Source organism: Channa argus, chromosome 7, assembly GCF_033026475.1.
Source record: "Channa argus isolate prfri chromosome 7, Channa argus male v1.0, whole genome shotgun sequence".
Classification (NCBI taxonomy): Eukaryota; Metazoa; Chordata; class Actinopteri; order Anabantiformes; family Channidae; genus Channa; species Channa argus.
The window spans coordinates 27,463,409-27,489,585 of record NC_090203.1 but is presented as its reverse complement, the minus strand read 5'-3'; the positions used below and the strand labels follow the sequence as shown (position 1 = coordinate 27,489,585).

Below are 26,177 nucleotides of genomic sequence, written 5' to 3'. Positions count from 1 at the left end.
ATCGTTGTTTCCACTTTTGCATTGCTAACCATCTTTTTTTCATTTCCAACATTTTTTGTGACTAATTATAGAGATGTCTTTTTTTTTTTTGTTACATGGCAGCATTTCTGGATTGTCTTCACATATGGCTTCTTTGCATGATACAGCTTTAACTTACATTTGTGGTTTGCAGAGTGACCTGTGTTCACAGACAGTGATTTCTAGAAGTGTTCCTGAGCCCATGAAGTGATGTCCATTAGAGAATCATGCCTGTTTTTAACGCAGTGCTGCCTGATGGCCCAAAGATATCGTGCATACAGTTTTGACTTTAATCCTTGTCCCTTCCTCACAGAGATTCCTCGTGATTCTCCTTTGATGTTATTATATACTGTAGATGGTGGGATCTTCAAAGTCTTTGCAATTTTACATTGAGGATTATTTCTCTGAAAATTTTCCACAACTTTTGATGCAGATTGTTGAACCTCTGTCCATCTTTACATTTAAGAAGCTCTTCCTCTCTGAAATGCTCCTTAAATACCCAGTCATGTTACTGACCTGTTGCCAATTAACATAATTAGTTGTCAAATGCTCCTCAATTTGTGTTTAATTTGCGGCAATTACTTTTTCCATCCTTCCAGCCTTTGCCCCTCTTCCAACTGTGTTTGGATTGTGTTGCTGCCATCAAACTCAAAATGAGCTAATATTTTCCATGAAGATGGCATTTTCTTTCTATTTACACTTTACACATTGTCCCAACTATTTTTGAAGTGAAGTTGTAATTCAGAACAGTAACACATGCAACACATGCAATAAATGAACACAAAGAGTTTGTGTTTTGAATAATTTTATTTACTTTATTAGTGAAAATGTATTAGTGCCTCTAGTCTTTCTGGATGCTATTATGTGTTCTTCTTTGGAAACTGGTCTATGCATTCAGAAGAGTGTTGTTGCTGTAATCCTATCCAAATCGTAGACCAGCTGTACTTATAACATTTAAATATTAATCTGCACTAGATTCTTTTATCAGACTAAATCATACAGGAATATCTTCTCCCAGGCTGCCACTGGGTGCAGTTGATTTCAATGCAACATAAAAATCATCATGTAAGTTTTTTGCAACATACCATTTAAGTATGCAGTAAGCAGTTTAGTGTTCCAGATGGTGTATGCTGTTCTCCCCCACTGCAGTCAACCTGCTGCACAGCGCCCAAATCCCCCCCAGATAACCCCCCCAACTCATGAACAGTCACTCTCACTTTAGTTCCCATTGCACACTGATTTTCTGTACATGGCTTTTTTATTTTATTTTTATTCATTCTATTCTGTCTTTGTGTACATACTTTACAATTGTTGTTCGTCACACCTTTGCATTCTAAGTTTATATTCTAGATTATGTGTATGCACCTGACACCAAGACAAATTCCTAGTACTTTTAAGCTTGCCAGGCACTAAACAGTTTTCTGGTGGTGTAACACAGAGATGTTGTTCGGCTTAGAGACAGTGGCACTGAAGAACAGACAGGAGGCAGAGCTGGAGGTAGCAGAGCTTAAGATGTTGAGGTTTGAGTGTGGTGCAGGAAGGTAGAGTGGTTGTCCACCAATCTCATAGTTGCTGGTTCAAATCCCGGCTCCTCCAGTCACATGTCGAAGTGTCCTTGAGCAAGACACTGAACCCCAACTTAGTTGGTGAGTGTTCAGTGAGTGTTGGCCAGCTGCATAGCAACTCCCCCATTGGTGTGTAATTGTGAGTGTGAATGGGTGAATAAGAAGCAGTGTAAAGTGCTTTGAGTGCCAATAGGTAGAAAAGTGCTATATAAGTGCAGAACATTTACCATTCTCTTTGGGAGTGACAAGTATGGACAGGATCAGGAATGAGGACATCAGAGGGACAGCTCATGTTAGATGTTTTGGAGATAAAGTCAGAGAGGACAGATTGAGGTGGTTTGGACATGTTCAGAGGAGAAACTGTGAATATATCGGTAGAAGGATGCTGAGGTTGGAGCTGCCAGGCAGGAGGTCTAGAGGAAGACCAAAGAGGAGATTTATGGATGTAGTGAGAGAGGACATGAAGTTAGTTGGCGTGAGAGAAGAGGACAGGGTTAGATGGAGGCACATGATTCGTTGTGGAGACCCCTGAAAGGGAACAGCCCAAAGGAAAAGAAGAAGATGAAGACACATTTAACAATACTTGATTAGCGCCAGGTGTACAATTGTACTTGCACTTCAAAAGTGCAAGTGGGTGGTTTTCCAGGGGACGTCTCAAGCAGTTTGCTGAGAGAGGGAGCCATTGTGATGACGAAAACAGTTTTCGAAATAAAATTGGTGAACCTTCATAGTAAAGTTGGAGAGGGAGGAAATAACAGTTAGTGTGCAGGGGTAGCAAATCAACTATGAAGACAATGGAAGAAACATGGATTAAGATTTCTCCGAGTTGAAGACCAAGAAAAACACTTGAATGAGGTGCAAGGAATTTAGCTCAAGAACTATGTAAGAGCATAAAACAAATGGCAGGGGACCTGACAAAGTCTTTGGAAGCAACTGGAAAAATTGTCCCCATCTCCACAGTGAAGTGAGGTCTGTACAAATCTGGGCTGTTTGAGAGAAAAGTATGCAGGAAGGCATTGCTTCCTTCTAGCCATAAGCCAGCACGCTTAGCTAAGGGGCATGTGATAAAGCCAAAGGAGTTTGGTCATTTGCACAAGTATGTGTAGTGAGAATAAAGTCACGAAAAGGCTCAGAAGACTTTAAAGCAAAGCCTTCTACCACTGATAAAAAAGCTAAAATTGAAGAGGCAGAGGATCCTTCAACAAGACAGTGATCTAAAGCACAAAGCAACGTCGACTCAGAAATGGTTTAAAAAGAATAAGGTGAATGTTTTAACATGGCCTTCACAGTTGAAATGAGGACAGTTCCAGAGGTGTGTCCCTGCAGCATTTGATGAGTTTTTTCCTGAGCTTCTTCTTTTTACTGCATCTGTGTAACCATGGAAACAGTTTGGCATGTTTAACAAGAGAGACTTACCTTCCCCTGTTGTTGAGGGAGAAATATTTTAATTGCCCAAGTTTAAGGGAGAGCAGGGGAGTAAGTGGCTGCCAGCCGTTGGTGTAGCTGTCTGTATCTGTGTAGTGGGAACTGTTTTGCCATGAAACACCATCTGTCTGGCCTGCTGGCTCTTCTGTCTTGCTATAGACTTTAGTTTCAAGTGTACCAGCCATCAGAGGTTTGCACTAATGTTGACTTATAAAGTGTTTCAAGTCTGCTAACAAGTGTAGTCTTTTTGTTAATGTGGATGTTTTTAAATGATACTGATACGGATTTATCTTATCTATCGTGTATCCAGAAACATGCAGGTGAAAGCTAAGGTCACAGCAAACTGTAACAATTACGCTGTGGGTTCATCAGGTGATCAAGCTGATCACCCAAGCCTGACTTGTCTGTGTGTCAAATATCTGGGACTCAGCGGTGATCACAAATGTTGGTTCCTGAGGCAGATGAAGTTCACTCATCACTGACATGACCATCATGGCAATATTGATCTTTAAATGATTTCTTTGAACTAATATTTCAGCTGAGAACGCTGCAAATTTGGTGCACAGAGTTTTATTTATTTAGGTTTTTCTAACATTAAGCTCCTTATCGTGAATACAGGGCCGAAACTACACATACACCCACTCTGAATTTCATTTCATGTGTTTAAGTTTTCCAAGCCCAAAGGCCTCTTTACTTCCTGTTAGGGATCATGGTGGACTACAGCTGGTGGATTCAGGGGGCCGACATATAAAAAGGAGGGAAGATTTATGAACAGATAAGACAAAGTATCAACCATCACCATCTTATGCTTTCTTGTGCTCTTTAGCTTTGTCTGATACTGATTCTGAGGTGGTAACTGACTCCTGTTACCGGCTCCAGGCAAATCCCTGTATGTGACACTGAGAGTAATTGCTCCTGTATCCAGTCACAGCAATACTGGAAGCTTTGAGCTTTAACAATGTCATTTGCCCAACGAGGCCTGATGCTGATTTTCTGGTCAAATAAGATATTTATTGGGAGGGGCCATAGTCAGGAAGTATTTCCCGCATTCCCCATTAAATTTCCTATTTGTCCAGTAATTCTGCCCACTGACAAAGTCAAAGCTCAAAGGAAACAAAACTGATGCAGCTGGACACAGCAGGAGAAATTTCTCTGGACATCAAATACTGCTGTAAGGAGGTTAACAGGAAATGCAAGTACCCTGTACTTGTTATGTGGGTTTTGGTTTCTATCACTTGATATGAACCTTTTGTTTAAGTCTGTTTCTTTGTGTTTTCTTTGTTTTTCACAGAGTGAAATACAACTTTGAACAGATCCAGAAGCCTCATCCATTTCACTGACATCCTAACATAAGTAAGTCTACTCTAAATATTTACATCCTCCCTCACTCACACACTCTCCTCCACTTGTACAACTTAAATTACAATCACTAGACTGAAGTGCAAACTGAAGTGTTCTCCAACAGTGTTGCTTTGCCCTGTGTTATTGTTCTCACATTCTGCTGTGAGAGAAGACTCTTGGTGACTGGTCGGATCATTTTGGCCTCTTTAGGTCATTCCAGAGTTTTGACCATGGTGTGAAGGGGAATTATGTCCATCTCATTCTTTGGTTCTTTATCCGGAGGTGAAGTCTGTTTCAATAAAATATTTATTATGACAGTTTTATGACACATCAGGCAGATATTTTATTTAAAAAGAGACACATCTGCATACTATGCAATGGCTTAAGATTTAAGATAACGTTCCACCTCCACTCACCCTTTGGGTGGTAAAGATGTAAACTGCATAGAGTTGGGTTAACTACATGCAGTGCTTTTGTATTTGCTGCTCAGAGTTCAGCTTCTTTGGTCAGGTTTCTCTGCAGTGGCCCAGAAGGTTCTGCTTAGTTAACTTTTGTTAACAACAATTAAAGTGTTTGCTTTTAACTCTCTTTTTCAATATAAAGTTTCACTTTGGGTCAGGCAATAACATTCTGATCAAATAATGAACTTTTTCCTGGAGGGTGTTTTTGTGGCACAGCAGTAGCAGAAATCCTGTAAGAATGCCGTTGGCCTTGACAATTTAACAGCTCTCTGAGTAATTTATTTTTCAACACCCAGCATGTTTTTAATATATTTTTTTATTATGTGACTCACCTTGAAATGAATAACCTTTCCTTCATTAGTGAGAAGGAAACCTGTATGGTATGTATTGAATATAGCCTCAGGTCACAACACTCAAATGAACCAAACCTATTAATTTGAGGTCTGTGAGGTTATGTAAGGGGTGGAGTAGGGGGCTGACTTAGAACTGTGTGTGTGTGTGTGTGTGTGTGTCAAAGGGAAATAGGGGTTTAGATATGTGCTGCTGGGGGTGTTTATTTCATTACTTTGTAGACCACACACACACACAAGAGGCCAAAAATTTCAAAGGTTACATGCTTGCTTAATGATAATAAAGAAATATTTACTGGAATAAATCTGAGAAAGTCTCCATGTGGAATTTAATAATGAGGAAACGTATGGACGCAGTGTGAAGTGTATAAAATCACACTGCCCAAGTGTTTATGTTTTACACCTCTGCCACCGTTCACCCAGAGCAGTCGCCGCTTCTTCTTAAACAGTCCGAGCCACAAACATAAGCTATTTTTTGGCACAACAGAATAAATAGTTAATAGTGAAGCTCGTGCAGTGAAGTGCTGCAGCGATCACCAAATCAAAATCTCTGTGGACCTTTAAGTGTGGATGATGCAATGCAGCACTGCACATGTTTTTTGTTATACTGTATAAAGAAATAAGTCTTTCCAGTTTCTATTCATTGAGAGTCAAACTGTTCCTATACAGCATTGGCACAGTAAAGGGGTTTTTTTTTCCAGGGATTCAGGGATAACAGGCCCATGAAATGTATATACACTCTGTAGACCTAATTAACTATGGGAAGACACTCGGACGCCACAAAAGCATGTTTCAAATAGTTAGTAATGAGTCCATGAGTCCTGAGTCATTTCACATAATGTTGTTGCTGCTATAGTTTAAGTGGGTTTGAAAAAAAAAGACTCCACAGCTCGTAGCCTGTCTCCATATCACATTAAATGGTCAAAGCCAAGTGACTGTAATCACAACCACTGTGTGTGTTAGAGACATTGTGAATTTTATTTTATTTCAGAGGGTTATTAAAGATTCCGTGGTTATACATAGGTTAAAACATTGGTCTTAAAATGCTCAAAACTATTTTCCACATGATGGATGACATAAGTGTGTGTGAGATAAAGGTGCAGACAGGGTCAGTAAGGCTGTCACACATCTGCAGTACATTGGCATCTATTTTATGATTCCTTTGGGGCACTTATCACTGATTTCTCACCATTTCTACAATTAAAAAAAGGAAATTATTAGCAGATTAATCTATAATGAAAATTATCAAGGATTAGACTTATTTCTGGTCTCTAAAAGTAAAGAACTCCACCTCAGCCAACTACAACAATACAATCCTGTGTTTTGAATTGAAGCACAACATAATATTTTAATGATAGAATGTGGACTAGAAGAGAATTGTCTCCATTGGGTACTTTTTATTTTATATACATTACTCATACGAATTTAGGGATATTCAACTTTTGTGTGAAATTTATGGAAAATGTAAAACGTTCATGCTACAGTGATATTGTATCATGAAAGCAGGGCATTTATGTAGAAGCATGCAATTGATTGAAACAAAAGCTAAGGACAGTGGTGGGAATACCCCCAACACAAAATGTCCATGTCTCAAAAATGGAGAAGTAAAAATAAGGTCATTCATCTTGAGACTAAGGTCACCTGAAGACAAACCCCTGCACAATTCAGTCCACAGGCAACTGTTATTCTCTTTCTCTCTGTCTGTGTCTCTTTCTTTCTATACTTGTCTCTCTACCATCTTTCTCTGTGTTTCTGTTGTGTAGCTTTTGGTTGTGTGCTGTGTATTTCGAGGATGTTCTTTGCTGTTCCCCGTGTACTATCCATCTTCGTATCTATCCAGCAAAGACCAGCTTGCTCCTCTAAATGAGAAAGTAAAAGGCTTCCCTCCAGCTCTGTACCACTAAAGATCAACTGTAAATCACCGTAATGGAATTTACCCCAGCGTGTGTGTGTGTGTGTATCTGTGTGTATGCATATATTGTGTCTGTGAATGGAAGATGAGGTTGTGTTATCTTGCAGCAGCTATCGTACGGGTAGATGCTCCCACAGCAAGCGCCCATTGGAGTGTGGCAGTGAATATATACTGCATACATTAGCTAACACTGCTCTTTTGTGGTTCTGATGACATGAGTTTAAGGAAGTGCTGGGGATGGCAGGGTGGGGGCTTCTCTGTCACAGTGTTACTGGCATTCAGCTAGAAAACACATTCAGAGAACTCTGTGGTGATGAAAAGGAGGAAAAAAGACAACCCCACTTTGTTCATCTGAACTTGTGTTTCTGATTTGCCGAAAGATAAAATGTAACAACTATCAACAACATAGTGTGCAATGGTTGCAGCATGAGGAAGATAAAGAGAAACTGACAGACAGAGACATACCCTCAGAGACAGAGACAATCAGGTTAAAACAAAAAGCGATAAAACATCCAGCAAGAAGTCATCAGTTGTGTGCAGTGCTTGTAGCAGCAGTGTGCATGTGTGCATGTGTGCAGCCTGACGCAACATAGGTGCAAAACATCCAAACACAGCGGTTCTAGGTTGGGTAAAACACGAAGCACTAATAGTCACTCCCACCTAGTTTCCTCCTTGTCTATTCTTTTCCTAATCAACACTCAGACTAACAATTCAAAGAACTTCATCAATCCCAGAGGGAAATGGCTTTGCCTTGTTACAGCTGCTCTCTGCTGCAAAAGAAAGGAACAGATTCTCATCAAGGGGGAAAAAACCCACAAATACCAATACTTCTGTCATCTATAACTGAGACAATTCAGGGATGAAATAAAACAGAGTTTACAATAAAGTGCAGTGGATTGCAGTGCAATTGTAAATGACACATAGTTTGGCCCGATTTATGACCTGATTATTTAAAAATCATGGAGCTGAGAGCTAAAATGGCAGCATGAGCTGCCAGGAAGTTGACAGGAAAGACTGACCAGACTGAGTGTGTGAGAGATGACACAGATGCCCACTTGTTGATTGGTTGACATTTGATTTGGGATCTGCAGGTTTTTTGACAGATGTCTCAATCTTCCCCCTTTTGTATTTTGAGTTGCATGTTACTGTCAAATTAAAAATAAACTGAACTGAAACTGAACAAAACCTCAAGGGAGAGTAGCAACATGAAGTCTATTCAGAGCCCACATACTGTCAAAGAAATGACAGAATTTTTTAATTTCCCTGTTTGTGAAGTGAATATTATGCATTGAAATTATGGATATTTCCAACATTGTCCTGCACACTTAGGTTTTATAACTTACAATTAATAACAAGCAAGATAAGGGGTGAGGTCCTGCTGAGCTTGGTTTAGAGATTGGACTTTGCCATTCTGCTTGGGTACACGTCTACCAACTGGACCCATAGGATTCTGCTCTGAAATGTTTCCTCCAACCTGAGCTGTGAGTATTTTAAAACAGAAAATTCACTAATATCATATTTTTTCACATGTAATGAATTATTTTTCACTGTTTGGATTTTTATATAGAATAAAAACATGGAGCTCATATTCAGAAAAGCCACATTACTCCACTTGATTTCAGCCCTAAAACTTAGAATCAGTGAATAAAAGCTTTCCTTGCTCATGTTTAGAAAGAGTTTGCAACAGCTAATGACTGAACATTGACACAGAGCAATCATATGACTGTGCACAGAGATGGAAAGAATGAAGTTATGCAGCTTTGTCTAAATCGTTTGCAATAAAAGGGGAGCTAAGTAGATTCTATTGCAGAAGGAATTTGGGTCCAAAAAATACAGACTGACGCTGAGGAAAACTGTAAACTGACGCTGAGGAAAACACCTGCATTTGAGCGAGAGCTGTCATTGCACCTGCAGCAAAATGGAGCCCAATGTGTTTGACATTTTTCTACAACCACAATCACTCTGAACCTTTAACCTTTTGTTGGTTAAACCACAAATGCCAGTGAGGATCTGAATCCTAGCTTCTTATATCCCAGTCACACGCTACCTCGAACAATGTCCCCGTAACAAATGTAGTGCTTTATTTAATTAGAAGCCACTGTACCTCTGAACATAATGCAGGCAGCATCACACATGGCACCTAACTGTAACCAGGAAAACAAGCAATATTATCACACATTTACATGAAGATAAGGTTGGAATTTATCACTTTTAGACTCTATTATACACTCTGCTCCAAAAGCATTGGAACAGTGAGGCCAGTTCTTTTGTTTTTGCTGTAGACTGAAAACATTACGTTTGACATCAAAAGATGAATATTCTAATATGAAATTGTGTTGCTGTGTTAAATCATCAATGAAGATTAATAAGCCTGTCCAAAAAAAAAAGCCATGCAGCTGAAGCCATGACTTTACCTCCACGGTGTTTCACAGATGAGCTTAGAGGATCACATGTGATCATGTGCAGATTATTTCCATCACTTTGGTAAAAGTTAATCTATGTCTTATCAAACCTGAAATGTTGATCTCTGTCTCATATTCAAATGTTTTTAGTCTACAACAAAAATAAAGGAATTAGCCTCAGTTTTATTATCTGTAGTTCCAATATTTTTGAAGTGGAGTGTATGTTATAGAACATGGCAGATTAGTGTGATCCTCACTCAAACTGATACATAGAGCAGCACTGAGAAGTGTGGTGGTTGGTAAATGGTAAGTGGCAAATGTTCTGCACTTATATAGCGCTTTTCTACCTATTGGCACTCAAAGCACTTTACACTGCTTCTTATTCACCCATTCACACTCACAATCACCCACACAGTCATACACCAATGGGGGAGCTGCTATGCAGCTGGCCAACACTGACCGGTAGCAACTAAGTTGGGGTTCAGTGTGTTGCTCCAGGACACTTTGACATCTGACCAGAGGAGCCAGGGATTGAACCAACAACTGGAGGATTGGTGGACAACCGCTCTACCTCCTGCACCACAGTTGCCAGTTGGGTAGCTGTCCATGGTGCTGAATCTTGCAGTTCCTTTGACCGGCTGCTCAGCTTTGCACAGTAAATGGCTTTTCTGATAACCTAATGAACAACATTACTTCAAACACACAGCTCATCTTTTTCCATTCACCCAGTCTCCAGGGCCTCTCAGTCAAACCTGCCTGTCAGTTACATACCTTTATTAGTGCTACCTGAACAGATGGCGCAGCAGCACATACACAGCCACATACTTGTGAGATGTTAGAAATCAAAGAGGCAGACAGAATGGGGAGATCTCCAATTTAATTCGACTTTATTTATATAGCGCCAATTCCCAACAAAATCATCTAAAGGCTATCATCTGCAGCTACGGGGAACAGAGGACTTTGTTGTGTTCAGCATAAACTCCTCAGGGACATGGAGATAAAAAAAATCCACTTCCTGCCATGATAGTTGGGTAACTTACAGTGTAGATTGCAAAATGGTGCCTCCAACAGAGAGGGGTTTCTTGTGCCCCACCATTAGATTTTTAATCCATATCTGAGAAGAGAAAAATAAATAAACTATTGGACTCTTTAGAAAAGTGTTGTCAGCAAATATATAGATGTAGATCCACAGGAGAGTGTGTGTTGGTGTGATTAGAATACTGGGCATCACACACTAGTCCAAAGTTCTGTCCCTCTGTCAGTGTATGATTGTTTTTAATGTGAAACCCAAAGTAACATAACGGTTTCTTCCTGTGGCCTGTGTGGATTTTTCACACACTCCAAAATCACATAAGCGCACTAACAGTGGCATCAATCATGTTTACACACCTATCATTGCCTATACACATACTGACGTAATGCATTTCTTAGTACCTTGCCTTCACTCCGTGTCATGAAAACTTAATGAAAAACATTAATCCCTAACCAAGTCAAATTTAAAACCCTAAAATGAAATCTTAACCCTTAACCAGCCCCGAAGTTCGGAGGACTAGCGAAATTGTCTTAAAACTAATAGTATCAAAATAAAATTTGTCCACACAACGACAGAACAACATTATTATACGACACACAGTGGGTTCTTATAGTAATATTTCAGTTGAATGTAACCACTAGAAACAAACCCTTTGTGCTAAGACCTCGCTTCACACCTTACTTGTCTGTGTCTTCATTGTCCTCCCTTTGTTGTCTCCTGCTTTGCTCAGAGTCAGTATGGAGGGACTCCATAATCAGTTCGATCAGAGTGTGTGTGTGTGTGTGTGATGTGTGTGAAGGGGTATTGCTCTGTCAATTATATGATTCAGGGCTGTATGTCTCCCTAGGTCAGTGTTGACACTTAGACAAGGTCAGCCCATCACTCCTGATGGAAACTATCGCCCTCTTTGTCCCCAGGCAGGAGAAAAAGTTCAATAAGTCATGTTATTTCTAATGGGTTATCCACTAACACTTTTGTATCAATAATTCCTGTTATTAAACGCTAATAACTTATTACTGTTACTGGGGGCAGAGTGGGAATTCTTACATACAGAAATGTAGCAAGTTAAAGGAAAAATCAAGATAAAGTATGTCGGGCCAGAGCTTCAGTGCTCCTCAAGTCTGGGGAACTCTGCTGGACAGATGAAATACCATTCTTCTGAAAAATATCCCCTCATTAGATGTTTTAGTGATAGAGTGCTGTCTAACATGTCTGTCCAAAACCTCGAGGTGTTTAACTGGGTTGGGACCTAGTGACTGCAGAGGTCACAGCATTTGATTCACGGAGTTTTATTACAACCTTTTTTAAACCATTCAGTAAGAACTCATGCTCAAACTCATTAGTTAGCGATAAGGTTAAAGTTAAACATAAAAAGTAGGATCAAAAGGAGTGTAAGGGTTTTTCATAAGGAACCATTGTATGGTTACATGATTACCCTAATAAAGGGAAAACAATGCTGTATTTTTGCTTTAGTAACGTGTCCTGGCTGGAGTTGATCTTTAGTGTGTGTCAGAAAGGAGTCAGATAGTCTTGTTGGTGATCGCAAAAAAACAAACAGAACAATGAGGAAACTGCTTATTGATGTGATGAATTCTCATAGTGGAGCAAAAGAAAAGTGTTGATTCTAACTTTTCGGTGTGCAGCATGTCTGGCTATCTACAGACACCCTGCTCGACATGCACCAAAGCTGTCGCTACAAAAGTATTTTTCTTTGGTATTTCACAGCTAGAATATTGTTTAGTCAGATAAAAATTGAAGGGTTGTCTGTGTTGAATATAAAGAACATGATGGGGCCAGTCCAGGTTAATATGCAGTTCAGCTGCGCATCATATTTGGTTAGAACTTAGTGGGACGTTCCTTTGGTTCATGTTCTCCTATGGGTGAAAGGTTTTTGCTCAGGTTTTAGCATTAACTACCTGTGTCAACTGTGACTTCACCTGTACCGTTCTATGCAATAGTAGAAATATGCAAATGTGGCTGCGGAAAGATGCGGAAAGAGAACATTCAACAAGAGGAATCTGCATTTGATGTTTCTCTACTTATTTATTCAGCACTTCCTTTAAATTGTCACCACTCTGTTAACAATGCTTATTTAATAAAAGTCAGATGGGTCTCCACTCATCCCATTTTGTCCAGTGTGTCCTCCATCTAGCATTCACATACACACCAACAAATGAATGGCAGTAAGCAGTGTGCCCTGTTCTTTGCCATGTGTGTTGGCGCTTCTCACTGTACATTCACTAATGCAGAACACAACAGTCTTTAGAAATATGCACTGCAGATAGAAATGTGTACAACAGAGCACAGTGAAGAAAAGGACTCATACATAAACCCTGTGGCTCTTAGTTCTAACGAAGGAAACTCAGTCTGTTATGAACTTAAATCAGGCCAAGGTGACAAGCTATTCTAGAACATGCAGTGTTTTACAGACAGTACAAGAAGTACCACATCTCACAGAGGAGGTTTCTGCTGAATGTCTCAGCAATAGAAAAGTCAGATATCTATGAAAGACAGTGACCTCTATGTACCATATTCAACAACCACATCAAGTGGCTCACTCTGTATGCCACAGCATATTGTATAGGATGTGGAAAGGGCATCATGCATTTGTATTCCATCACAATGTAGCAATACTGCCATGACAAATATCTTTCACAGACCATCTGGGATGTTTGTGAAAAGTTCATATGTAGTTGAATTAACCTCTGTCTCTTATTGAACTTTTCCACCACTGCACTGGGAGCAGTCGGAAAAAAACAGTGCAGTGTAGTGTGTTCTGTAGTTTACTTTTATAACGTCCAATTAGTGGTGAGGGTAAATGGAAGGAGAAAGGAGAAACTTGCCTTTTGCTTCTCCTCATTTATCATAGCTCAAATTGTAATGTCTTTATTGCCAAAGTGACAGAGAGAAAATATTTGTGTGGGAAGAGTCGTGAGAGGTTTAGGGAGGGCAAGGAGGGGAGTCATAAAAAGAATGAGAAGAAGAGGCGGACAGGGAGCACTGAAAGTAGGAGGAGGATGACAGGATGTGAATCTCCTGCCAGTCGCAGACATAAAAAATGTATATGTGGAATCAAAGTGACGACATGCTGAAATTAAATGAGAATCATATGTCTTTCGTTCGAAAAAAATGGCATTTCTGCTGGACCGAGAGACGAGGGGTCAGCACGAGAGAACCCTGCAGTACGATGTCAGTTGTGTCGATGTGAGCTAAATTCAGAAAGGTGTAGATGTGAATGCTCCAGTACATTTGAATGCAAAAACTTCAGCTAAGAAACTCGAACATTTCATCTTGTGAATGGTGTATTTGGAATCATAAAGTGCAGGGGCTGCTTAGAGGACATACTCACCAGGACATGTTCACGCAGGATGAACACACACACTGAAATACACATGGCCATGTGCCTATGACCCCTAAACCCACACACAACAGGCCGAGCCTCTTTACACACATGCATAAAATGAAACAACCCAAATGCATCCTGACACACAGAAACTAGGATTTTACTTTATGTATATAGAAGTTTACAAATATGTACATACTGAACATAGACAGCAGATTTATTTACAATACATTTCATTTTGTTTAATTTCTTTATTCCGCTCACGACAACTTAATTTATAACCAAACCCATTCGCTGACTGAAACATAGCAGGAAGAAGAAAAAATGTATTTCAAAATATTTAACCTGCCCCTTACTCCAAACTTAAGCAATAAAGACAGATGGTCTGTCAGTTTCGCTCCCTTTACAGCAACAAATAGATTCAGTCTTGCAGTACATGCACACTCATTTAAAACTCTTACTTTCACCAGTACACAAACATTTTTACAGGAACTGTTTTGTGTGTCTATAACAGTGAACCACATGCCAACATAAACACGTAATCCTCGCCGTAAATCACACCAGTGGACGTCCAGTAGTATTGGGATTTGGGGTTGCTTTGCTTTGCTGTCTCAGGGTCTGGACGTGTTTGACAATACAGAGGGAAAATGATTATTATTCTTATTAATTAAGTATCCTACAGGCTAATGGGAGGGTGATGGCCGACTGAAGCTGTAAAAAAGCTCTTCAGTGGTCCAGTCAGAGCTCAGCATTCAACCTCATAGAGCTGCTGTGGATTTATCTCAGAGAGACGTTCACAGACATTCAGTTCCAAATACAAACCACTTCATTTTTTTACCTTCTCTTCTGGTTTTCTCGCTCCCTCACTCATGTCTCTGAACATGGTTTTTGCTGCCTCCTCCTATGTCCTTCCACTTATGTGTCCCACCATCAAGTTGAGAGCTGTAGAAACCAACTTAATTGTGCTTGTATTTAAAATACAGAGATCGTACACACACAGATACACAAACAGACTCACTTATACAGTACCCTGTATAAAGAAGGTAAAATATGACAGCACTTCTCATTAAAATTGTCCAACCAAAGGGATGTCAACCTCGGTCTCTCATCAGTAAACTTGATGTGACGTCAATTGCCAATATGACCTTTCACCTCACATGCTGACTAACTAAAGTTCGGATCTTGACAGAACAAACCAATTGTTGCTAGCTGGTTATTTTAAACATCATAGTGTAGTAAGTCACAGTAAAAAAATCAATATAACAATTTGATTTAGGATTTTCTCCATATTTCCTACTTTTAATTGTCATTGTCCTGTCTCCTCTTCCTTCTTCTTTCACCCCCCTCTACGCCACCTCATCTCCTTACTGTACCTCCATGTCTTTCTCCTCATCTCCTCACTCTTCCTCCCTCACTTGCTCCCTCTGTGCCTGCCATCAGATTCTCCGCGGCTACATGTTTTATGCTAAAGAGGATAAGCGTGTTTGTGCTGCAGGATACATTCCCAAACTTTTAACTCTTTCAGAAGAAGCTAAACAAAGTGTGCAATAAATGTCAGTCGACATTTCGACATTAAGACAAGAAAGAGGTGACACAGTGCTTTTAAAAAAATGCCTGATCAGTGCTCTCATGCTCTAGGACTGAAATGCAAGGATGCAAACCTCTTCCTCCGGTTGTAGGAATTCACTTTGCACTTCCATCTGTAGCTTGACTTTCCATAAACCCCCAAACAAAGTCTCTAAACAGTTGAGCACGTCTCTCCAATGCTGTGGGCTACCAGCTAGCACTCTTCTGCCTTTAGGATTTTCCCCAGGTTTTGGAACCTGGCTGCAGGGCTGTGCTCCCATTTAACCACACGCGCACTAGTGAGGGCCAACTCTGGCCTGGCTCACATTCAGCATTCCGTTTCAACCCACAGGTGCTGGAACGGATAAAGCCAGTGAGGCCAGTCAAGTTCTTCCACACAGAATGTCTTAAAAAAAGACCTAACTCTGTACACTACACTTCTGTCATGTTTTAAGCTGAAGCACAGCTATTTGACCCTCTGTTGTCTAAATAATACTGCCTGCTGTTAGTCGAGGTTAAGCAGTAACTGTCAGTAACATAGTGGTTTCCTACCTTAATAAACAAAGAGCTTTACAATTTGCTTCTCATTCCCACCTGATGACACTGGTCCATCCATGAGCCATCTAACAGATGGTTATGGTTCACATACTTTTTGTAGCATCTGTCAGCTAGATTATATGCACTTCCTTCCATCCTTCTTCCTCATCATTCTTCTCTTATGTTCCTCCCTATAAAACAAACTCACCTACGTCTTTCTGACCCTGACCAAATCACAGTATGCCACTCAGGGAATCTGCTCTCCATCCTTTTCTGCTGTATTTGTGCTTTTTTTTCCCACTTCTAATTAGAAGACATGGGAATGGGAGAAAAGACAGAGCTAGATGGATGAACTAACCTAAATGTGAGAAAAGGGTTGATTTAGATTCACAAGCAACCCCACCCCCCAGGCCACCTCCATTACGACTATGCAATGGTGATGAGGAGATCAGAGGCCTGAAGCTTTATCTCAACCTCCAGAGAGATGGAAGGGGGGGTTCTGCTCACCTCTGCAGAACTGTAGGCTACATTATTTCGCACAGTCAGGGAAAATAAATGAACTTTCCCAACAGTTCTACACTTTTTGGACTGCTGTGATTTCGTGATTTCACATGACACAAACTAGACTAAGACTAAAATATTCTGATCTGGTTACTTTTTGCACACTTTACTCTCTTGGAAATGTATTTTGAAAAGAAAACCTGCTCCAGAGTGACGGAGACCTGATACTGGGCTGATGGTTACCTCTCAGTATGACCATGGTCCAAAGCAAATATCCTACACAAGTCTTTGACTGTCCTTGAGTTGTCCAACCAACACCCAGATTTCAACCTTATAGATCATCTGTGGAGAAACGTATAGATATCAAACTCTTACAAACTCTTCCCATTCAATCTGTTGGAGCCTGAGAGGATCTGTCAGAAAGGGACAAAGTGCCCAACTCCAGGTGTGAGAAGCTTGTAGAGACTAAAGCATTGACCTACACAGAGAGGGGAACTATGGTCGCAGAGGCCCCAATGTGCACACCTTCTAAATCTCAACAAAGATGTCCATCAACCAAGCTGATTGGAGAATGTTGGGACTCGGGATCAAAACGGGAATAGAACTGGAAAAAAGAAGAACAGGAAAATAGAACCAGAAAGTTAACATACGTGTCTAAAAGTCAACCTGCCTGATGTTTTGTTGTTGCTTTTTGTGGCTATGGTCTTTTCTTTCTTCACTTTCCAGTCACCCCAACCGGTCTGCTGGAGGTTTCTTCCGTTAAAGGGAGTTTTTCCTCTCCACTGTTGCCTATGGCTTGCTCCAGGGGGAATTGTTGGGTTCTCTTTTTACATCTTTATAATCTTGACTTTATTCTGTGCCCTGAGATGACTGATGATTGGCGCTATATAAATAAAGTTCAATTGAATTGAATTAAATATTCACACTTATTTATAATACTTATTTATGTTGTTATGTATATATTTTATTGTTGTACTTTATTCAGTATTGAGATGTGTATTTCAACTTATGACTTTCTGGTTCCAAAAAGGAAAATTTTAAAAAACTGTTACTTCTCAAAATATTTATGGGTTTATTTAATAACAACAAAAGACTGAGAGATTGTAGTTCTCTTTGTATATCAAATATAAACAAGTATAATTTTAGTAGTACACAAGTCACACGTGCAACCATATCCAAGCGTGGCTCCATGTTTACGTGTATTGACAGATATTATAATTCAGCCTTTGCCAATACGATTCATAGCTGTAAATACTGGCAATGGGGCTTTGACACAGTATTGATTTAATGATCTGAATACTTATTTAAATAAGAGATTTCAGTTATGGTTCTTAAACTAACAAAAATGTAAAACTTTGCTTTCACTTTGTTGCTAAACATCATTGCGTGTAGATTAATGCGGAAAAAAGCAATCTGAATACTTTCTGACCATACTGTATTTCCTCACATTTTTCTTTTTGGGATCAAATTGCCTGAAATGTTTGTGCCACAGAGCTGCAGCGTGGTTCCGAAAGTAAGTCACACTAATGCATTGAATGACATGTTCTTTCATTATGACTAATATGGACACTGCTAACAGTCCCTATGTTCTTTGTAATATAAATATAAATCAGATTTTGATACACAAACAGTATTAAAAAAAACCCAGTCTTCTCCAAACAAACAAAAAACACATGAAATGAGACACACTGTATGATACAATATAACTTTATTGTCAATTCTACTCATCATATCACACAACATGATTCAGGGGCTGTTTATGTATGTCCATTCAGTTACTTTTAAGTGTTTCTCTATGCAGAAATGCAACAATAGTGTTCATATATTTAATAAAATAATAAATGCAGCCTGGTTGCTTCTGTAGAATTTTTGAGCCATAACCTTAAATGGAGATGTTTGTGTACTAATAGTCCAATAATCAATTCAGGGACATGTTTAAGTTATTTATAATTATACTTTATATGCATGTTTGTGTGTATGTGTGTGTGTTTGTGTGTGTGAGAGAGATAGAGGGAGAAACAGATTGTGTGTGCCTGTTTGATAAAGGCTGCCAAGGTCTGTTTTCCCTGCTTTCCATATTTAACAAGATGTGACTGCCTCTAACAGATGATCTACATATTTCCCTGTGAACCAAATGCATTTTAAGGAGTTGGCAGCCATAATTAATGCGGTCAATTTCCAAAACTCCAAATGTTGTTTCTTCTGTTTTCCTTTTTTTTCAGTGCCATGAATCATGAATCAATACAGCAGCTAATTATGGTTTATTTTTGGAGGATGTGGAGGGATGGAGGAGGGTGGTAGGAGTGGGTGTTTTTGGGACAGCATGGTAAACTGTTTGAGACTATTTAGGAAAATTCAAACATGAGCAGTTCTCCTGGCAGTCTGTTCCTGCTGTGAGTAGTGAAGACTGGAGGACAGCTAAATGTTTATAAATCTACATAATTTCAATTTATTCAATAAATATAACATTTCTACATGGATACATGAGGCATTTTTCCTATACCATCCATTATACCTGTTTGCTTTCCAAAACAGACCGTCTTTGAAGGAATTGGTTGACTGTTTTGTGTTGCAGCCTAAAATGCCCAACTTTACAACAAATTGTTTAAAATAATTGTGATGCATGTTACAAGATTTTAGCTGTTTTTTGTAATTAATTAATTAGCATTCCTTTGGCATAATTTATTAAAACATAAAGGTCACATGTGAACCTCATTGTTTGGATTGTTCTCACACACATACATGCACATAAAATCCCACACTTTTTTTTGTCCTTTCGGCTTATCCCGTTTGTTCAGTGTCGCCACAGCGGATCATTGTCCGCATGTTGGTTTGGCACAGTTTTTACGCAACTCTCCCCAATTTCTACCGGGCTTGGACCAGCACTGCACAGCTGGGGATGGGAATGGGCTGTTAGGGGTTCAGTGTCCTGCCAGGACACACTTCAACATATAGCAGGGACCGGGGATCAAACCACTGACCCTGTGGTCCGTGGACGACTGCTTTACCAACTGAGCTACAGCCGCCTCTTGACATAAAATCCTACACTATACTGCAATAATGATACTGTAGTGTTTATTTAATCTGAGCCACTTTAATTCTTTCAGCATTGGAATAGATCTGAATCCAACAGCCTCTGTTACTGTTCAGCCAATATCCAGATGTAAATTATGGTAGAAAAGTTGCCCTGCACATTCTTTAGCAGCAACTTCTGACAACATGTCTTCATCATGTAAGTGTTGGGATATATTGTGCCTTTGCATGCAGATTCTACTTTGAGAAAGCAGCAAGCTCTGGTCCGAGGCTCTGGTAAGGTGTCTGACCATTGGGCAAGTGTACAAACAATGAGCCTGGGAGTCTGGCTTGTTCCATGGTAATTGGTCAAGTAAAAGAACAGAGGCATTTTTGAAAGTGAGCCATGTATTCAATCCTTCATGCTCTCATTATCACAGTGGCAGGAGAAAGACGGATTTGAGAGGCAAAACTCCTGGTAGGCTGAAAGCAGCCACTGACATCTGGGCAGACTTTTATCTGAACGTCCTCCCTTCTTCTCCTCTTCCTCCCTGTCAGATGTCAGCATTTAGCTGTCACTCAGTCTACAGGAACCTGATGCAACACACACCTCCGGGAATTACTCAGTTCTTCCACTCTCTCCCCCACTTCTGCCTTTCATTAAGGAATCCTTTTCTTTCTGTCTTGTGTTTTGTAGTGGTCTTATGGTTGTAGTGGCACTTCGTTGCACTTCTTGGCACTTCTTTCTAAAATTAGATAACATACTGTGGGCTAAAGCAGCAACAGCCACTGAATCAGACGTATAGAACACTGGATTAACAGTGTTGTGGGGACAATATCTACAACACCAATTCCAAAAAGTTGGGAAGATGTGACAATGTAAATAAAACAGAATGCATATCTCATCAACCCATATTTTATTCATAATAGAACATAAACAACATAGCAGATGTTGAAAGTGAGGCATTTTACCATGGAAAATATTAGCTTATTTAAAATTTGATGGCAGCAACACATCTCAAAAAAGGTGGGAGAGAGGCAACAAAAGGGTAGAAAAGTAATTGGTGAAAATCAAAACCAAATTATGGAGCATTTGACAACTAATTAGGTTAATTGGCAACAGGTCAGTAACATGTCTGGGTACAAAATGCAAAGCCTCTTGAATGTAAAGATGGGCAGAGGTTCACAAATCTGTGACAAACTATGTGTAAACATTGTGGAACAATTTCAGAAAAATGTTCCTCAACACGAAATTGAAAGACTTTATAGATCCCATCAGAGAGGTCAGAGAGAGATTTACAGTATATAATATCATCAAAAGATTCAGATAATCAGGAGGAATCTCTGTGGACAAGGGACAAGGCCAAAGTTCAAAACTGGATGCATGTGATCTTTGGGCCCTCAAGCGGGACTGTATTAAAAACAGGCATGATTCTCTACTGGACATCACTTCATGGGCTCAGGAACACTTCCAGAAATCACTGTCTGTGAACACAGTTCACTCTGCAATCCACAAATGTAAGTTAAAGCTATATCATGCAAAGAAGAAGCCATATGTGAAAACAATTCAGAAACGCTGATGTGCTCTCCAGGCCAAAGTTTATTTAAAATGTTCTGAGGCAAAATCAAAGACTGTTTTGCGGTCCAATGAATCAAAATTTGAAATTCACCATGTCCTGTGGACTAAAGAGGAGAGGAACCATCCAGCTTGTTATCAGCAGACAGTTCAAAAGCCTGCATCTCATGATGGTATGGAGGTGCAATAATGCCTATCGTGTGCACATCTGGAAAGGAACCATCAATGCTAAAAAGTACATGTTGCCTTTTGTTGCCTTTGTGATTTGTCTTTTAATTTGGAAAACTTTGTTAACCTATTCGTTCCTCTAGTAGGTGCATGAGTGTTTATGGCCACCCTACAGATATGTAGCTATTTGCTCAGACTTGACAAACGCTTTTCCCCACTCCACCGCCCCACCTTTTCACTATCAGTACACAGTGAACACTGTTTGTTGCTTTCCTCCTCTAAACACATGACATTTAGAAATGAAGGTAGTGACAAAGAGCTCAGCATTTTAATCTACAGCCTACACACTTCCACTACCCACTGGCCTCCTCGTTGCCTGCATCCCAATGTCCCAGAGAGGAGGAATTTTGCATTGCCACTCAACAAAATTTATATATATATAAATATATATAGACAAATGTGTGTGTAATATGTTTTTTTTTTCTTTTTGTTTCTTTACCTTTCTACCAAAATATAGATTTTTGCTTTTTAGTAATCGCCCATCTCTCTCCCTCTCTGTTCCTTGTGGTCTTGTTTCTTTAACCTCTCACAAGGTTTGTGGCAAATAATGAAGCTCTTCTTTCCAGCACAGTGTCATTTACATAAATTATTATATTGCAATTTCAGACCTATTTGCATGAGCTTGTGAGGCTGTTTTATGAAAGTGATACATTATTCTGTCTTCAAGTAATTCAACAAGAGTGACATAGAGGAAGGAACACAATGCATTACATATACCCACTTTACCAGTCTGTGATGGATTAAGGTCATCGTCACACGTGTTTGTCAAAGACAGTCTCTTCAGCATTGGCACAAGCCTATCTGAACACGAGAGATAAGATAAGCTTACGACATGCAATATATATCAGTATTTCTTTATCAGGTTAAGCTGACGAATGGGACATTTCAAACTTTCTGCTGCTACCATGATACTCAAAATTAATCTCCCTTCTCCAGCTCTTTTTTACTATTGTTATCAACTTGCATTAAATAAGAAGGATGCAAAACCTACTAATGAAGCAGAAATAATTTGTTGAGATTCTCACATTGGTCAGAAAAATGAGTTTTAGAAGTTGTAAGTCTGTCTCACAGGAGGCATGAAGCTTGTGAGAAAAAGTATGGACGGCAGAAGGAGTGTGACATTTGTGTTTTTTGCAAAACCTTGAATAAAAGATGTTGGGGTCAGTTGTTGGGTTAACTAAGTTGGAAACAAAGTCTGGAATCCACTGACCAATGGGACAAAAAAGACAAATTTCCCCTGAGCCTTTAAAACTGAATATTTAAACACCAAAATGAGACTAACATTAGAATCGCATGGGTCCTGCTGCCTCTGGGGCAAAAACCACAAACTAGTGATCTGAAGAAATGTGAAAGTCACATTTCACTCTATCTTGTGTATTTAACGGATGGACAGAGAAACAGTGGATGAGTTGGACAGAAGTGATGCACAAGATAAACAGACTCAGTGAGATAAGAGTGGTACATCCGAGCCGGTTTGCTATTTTTCCTTTGACCAAACAGCTGACTTCAAATGAAGCTGCCTGTTATCTTCTCAGCTCTGTCATTCAGATTTCCCTGTGTGGTGTTTATGCAAACAAGGACAGCGCATGTGGTGCATGGCATGATGTAATGAAATAATGTCTGCGAGAGTGGCACTGTGCGTGATTACCCTGATGGAAGATCCTACTCGCTGTCTTGCTCATTTGCTTGTTTCAATATGAGGGGATTATCACTGATTCCATGATAAGTATGGTGATTGGTTCGACACAGCCTTCCTCTCTCCTGTTATTGTTCTTCTGCAGCTGTATATTCTAGTGTGATGCGGACAGTGCAGCTGGCCATTTTACAGATGAACTGACGTTTGGGTGTGTTTTTACACACGGCCACTCTGATCTGAGACCTGTCTTTAGTGTACATGACCCCAGTAACTATATGTATGAAGGTAATTGAATTACTTATAGACAAAAGAAAACATGAAAAAGAAAATCAAATAGTGTGTGTTGACATGTTTAAAGATTGGATGCAGAGTTATGGGGAAAGTCATATATGATTTTAATCCGATTTGCTTGGACCTTAATTTTTGTGTTACAACCTGAATATAAGAAACTGTGCATGTTCTTCAGCTCACAATGAGCCTTTTATGGTTACCAATGGAGCACGTCCCTTTTTCAGCCAGGCTGCCATGTTGCCTGTTTCTACAGTAGACCTGAAAAGACAAACATTGGCTATCGAGGGAATTTCTGGTTTTCACATCTTGAACTTAGTGACTACATAGAAAAAAGAAGAATCTGTGTCAGCAGAAATTGGACATGCAGAATTTGAAGGAATCGATCATCAAATGATCTTCACTCTATGCAACCTTATCTGTACACAAAACACTTTACACAACTGCTTCTAATTCATTCACACAAATACACACACATACACACAAACATATACATATACAGACACACACACAATTATCGTAGCAGCCAAGGTGATGGGCTGATCCACATGGCACAACTTGGGTTTCAATTTCTTGCGAAAGGACACCTCAACATAGGGAGAGGAAGAGGTGGGAATAGAACCACCAACTCAAGAATTTTTGGAGATTCAATTACATTTTAGCCAAAGGGTAAATCCTCATTCACACAGCTTTTCTTACCTTTGCTTTGCTGACGACATACAACTTTTACATTTCGACTGGATGTCTCCACTGTCATATTCCTACCTGTCTGTCTGACATCTCATATTGGATGAGAGAAAGACATCTCCAGCTCAATCCCTTCAAGACTAAAGTTCTAGTCTTCCCAGCCAGACCTTCAATACAACACGACATCAACATCGGGTCTTCAGTGATTGCCCCCACTAAGTCTGTCAGAAATGTGGGGGTCATCATTAAAGACCAACTGATCTTGACCAAACATATCTCCTCGGTGTCTATGGCAGCAGATTTGCCCTCTACAACATCAGGAAGATCATATCCGAGCTTTGGCAATATACAATCCAACTCATTGTGCAGACGCTGGTAATATCTTGTCATGACTACTGCAATGCCCTGGTGATGGAGCTACCAACATGTACAGCCAAACCCTCCAGATGATTCAAAATGCCAAAAAGGACACACATGGCACCACTGCTCCTCCTACCTACGTACCCTCATTGAGGGACAAATGTTGCCAGAGTTCACAAGTTAATACTGTGTGATGGAAAAGTTAAAGTTAGGACAGAGTTTATATCAGATTTACAGAAGTTAGGAAGCTTGTATAATAAAAGGGTGTTATTGCTGAGATGTGGTTGTGGCATCACCCTGCCTTATTCTAGATGTCAGTGTTCTGAGTAGCAGAGCATTCCCATATCTTCAGAATGCAAACTGTGCTGTGGTGTTTGAATTCAGCTGTTGTTGCTTCGAGATTATCATAGCATGGTAATAATAAAAATCTTGTTGTGGTGATCACCAAAATGCAGCTTTTAGAGTTGCGATGTATCAACATTATGGAGCAGTTGTTGCTGTGGTGGTAGAGTATAATAATATACAGTAGTGTTGTTGCTGTGGCTTTGCAGGCTCGTGGAGCTTTAAAGCAGTGGGCTCCAGCCATGCTGAGATTAGATGGTGGCTGTGCTGTGCTTGGCTCCATTATTCACTGGTTGTTGTGAATTCAGTGTTTGAGCAACATATGCAATGACATCAAAGGAAAAATGGGAGAGAGGAGCAAAAAAGGCCTCAAACAAAACAATTCTGCATTTATGGATTTCATTATCTGGCCCAGGACCAGAGGAGAGGAAAGAGCAGGAGGAGAGCGATTGAGAGAAGTGGGACCAATTGTGTTATCACAGTGTTTACATTAAACGCCCAAAGGCTGAAAGATCGATTACAGCTACCTAACTGTGTGTGTGTGTGTGTGTGTGTGCGCGCATGTGTGTGTCTGTGTATGTGTGCTGGTTGTTTTAATTCACTGACACCATGTCTGCACAGCCGAGGTGAAAGTCAGTCAAACATGTGCAAGTCACATGTTTGACTTAGGGAGACACAGTCTGACACAAGTGCAATAATGTGACGAGCATCACTTCAAGCACAGCAACAACATATAACAGCTAATTAATATGTATTTTTAATAAAAACTAAGCACCCAATTCCAAAAAAGTTGGGAAGATGTGAAAATGTAAATAAAAACAGAATAGAACTTAATCAACATATCAGATGTTGAAACAGATTTTTCATGGAAAAAATTCGATCATTCTGAATTTGATGGCAGCAACACATCTCAAACAAAGTTGGAAGAGGGCAACAAAAGGCTGAAAAAGTAAGTGTCACAAATAAAAAACAAATGGAGGAGCATTTGACAACTAATTAGGTTAACTGGCAACAGGTCAGTAAGGCCAAAGGTCAAAACCAGATGTATTTGATCTTCAGGTGGACCTGCTTAAAAAACAGACATGATTCTCTACTGGACATCACTGCATAGACTCAGGATCAATTCCAGAAATCCCTTCCTGTTAACACAGTTCACTGTGCAAACCACAAATGTAAGTTAAAGCTGTATCATGCGAAGAAGAAAACTGCAGAAGAAAAATCAAGAAACTGCACTGTGTTTTCTGGGCCAAAGCTAAATTAAAATGGTCTGAGGAAAATAGAAAAGTCTTTTTTTCCAAATATTCTGTTTGGAAAACATGGACGCCATTTCCTGCAAACTAAAGAGGAAAGGGACAATCCAGCTTGTTATCAGTGGAAAAGACTGTATCTCTGATCTGCATGCAAAGGCACAATATATCCCAACACTTACATGATGAAGACATGTTGTCAGAAGTTGCTGCTAAAGAATGTGCAGGGCAACTTTTCTACCATAAATTACATCTGGATATTGGCTGAACAGTAACAGAGGCTGTTGGATTCAGATCTATTCCAAGTGCTGAAAGAATTAAAGTGGCTCAGATTAAATAAACACTAC

At 39.8% G+C, this 26,177-nt stretch overlaps 1 protein-coding gene across 10 annotated transcripts in view; it reads left to right on the top strand.

The window, feature by feature from the left end:
- rbfox3a (RNA binding fox-1 homolog 3a) overlaps positions 1 to 26,177 on the top strand; it is a 541,420-nt gene that overhangs the window by 148,385 nt on the left and 366,858 nt on the right. For all 10 annotated transcript variants that reach the window (XM_067510823.1, XM_067510831.1, XM_067510821.1 and 7 more), the window contains one exon: positions 4,300 to 4,361. The gene's annotated coding sequence lies outside the window, so the exon portion shown is untranslated. The remainder of the gene's footprint in view (positions 1 to 4,299; positions 4,362 to 26,177) is intronic.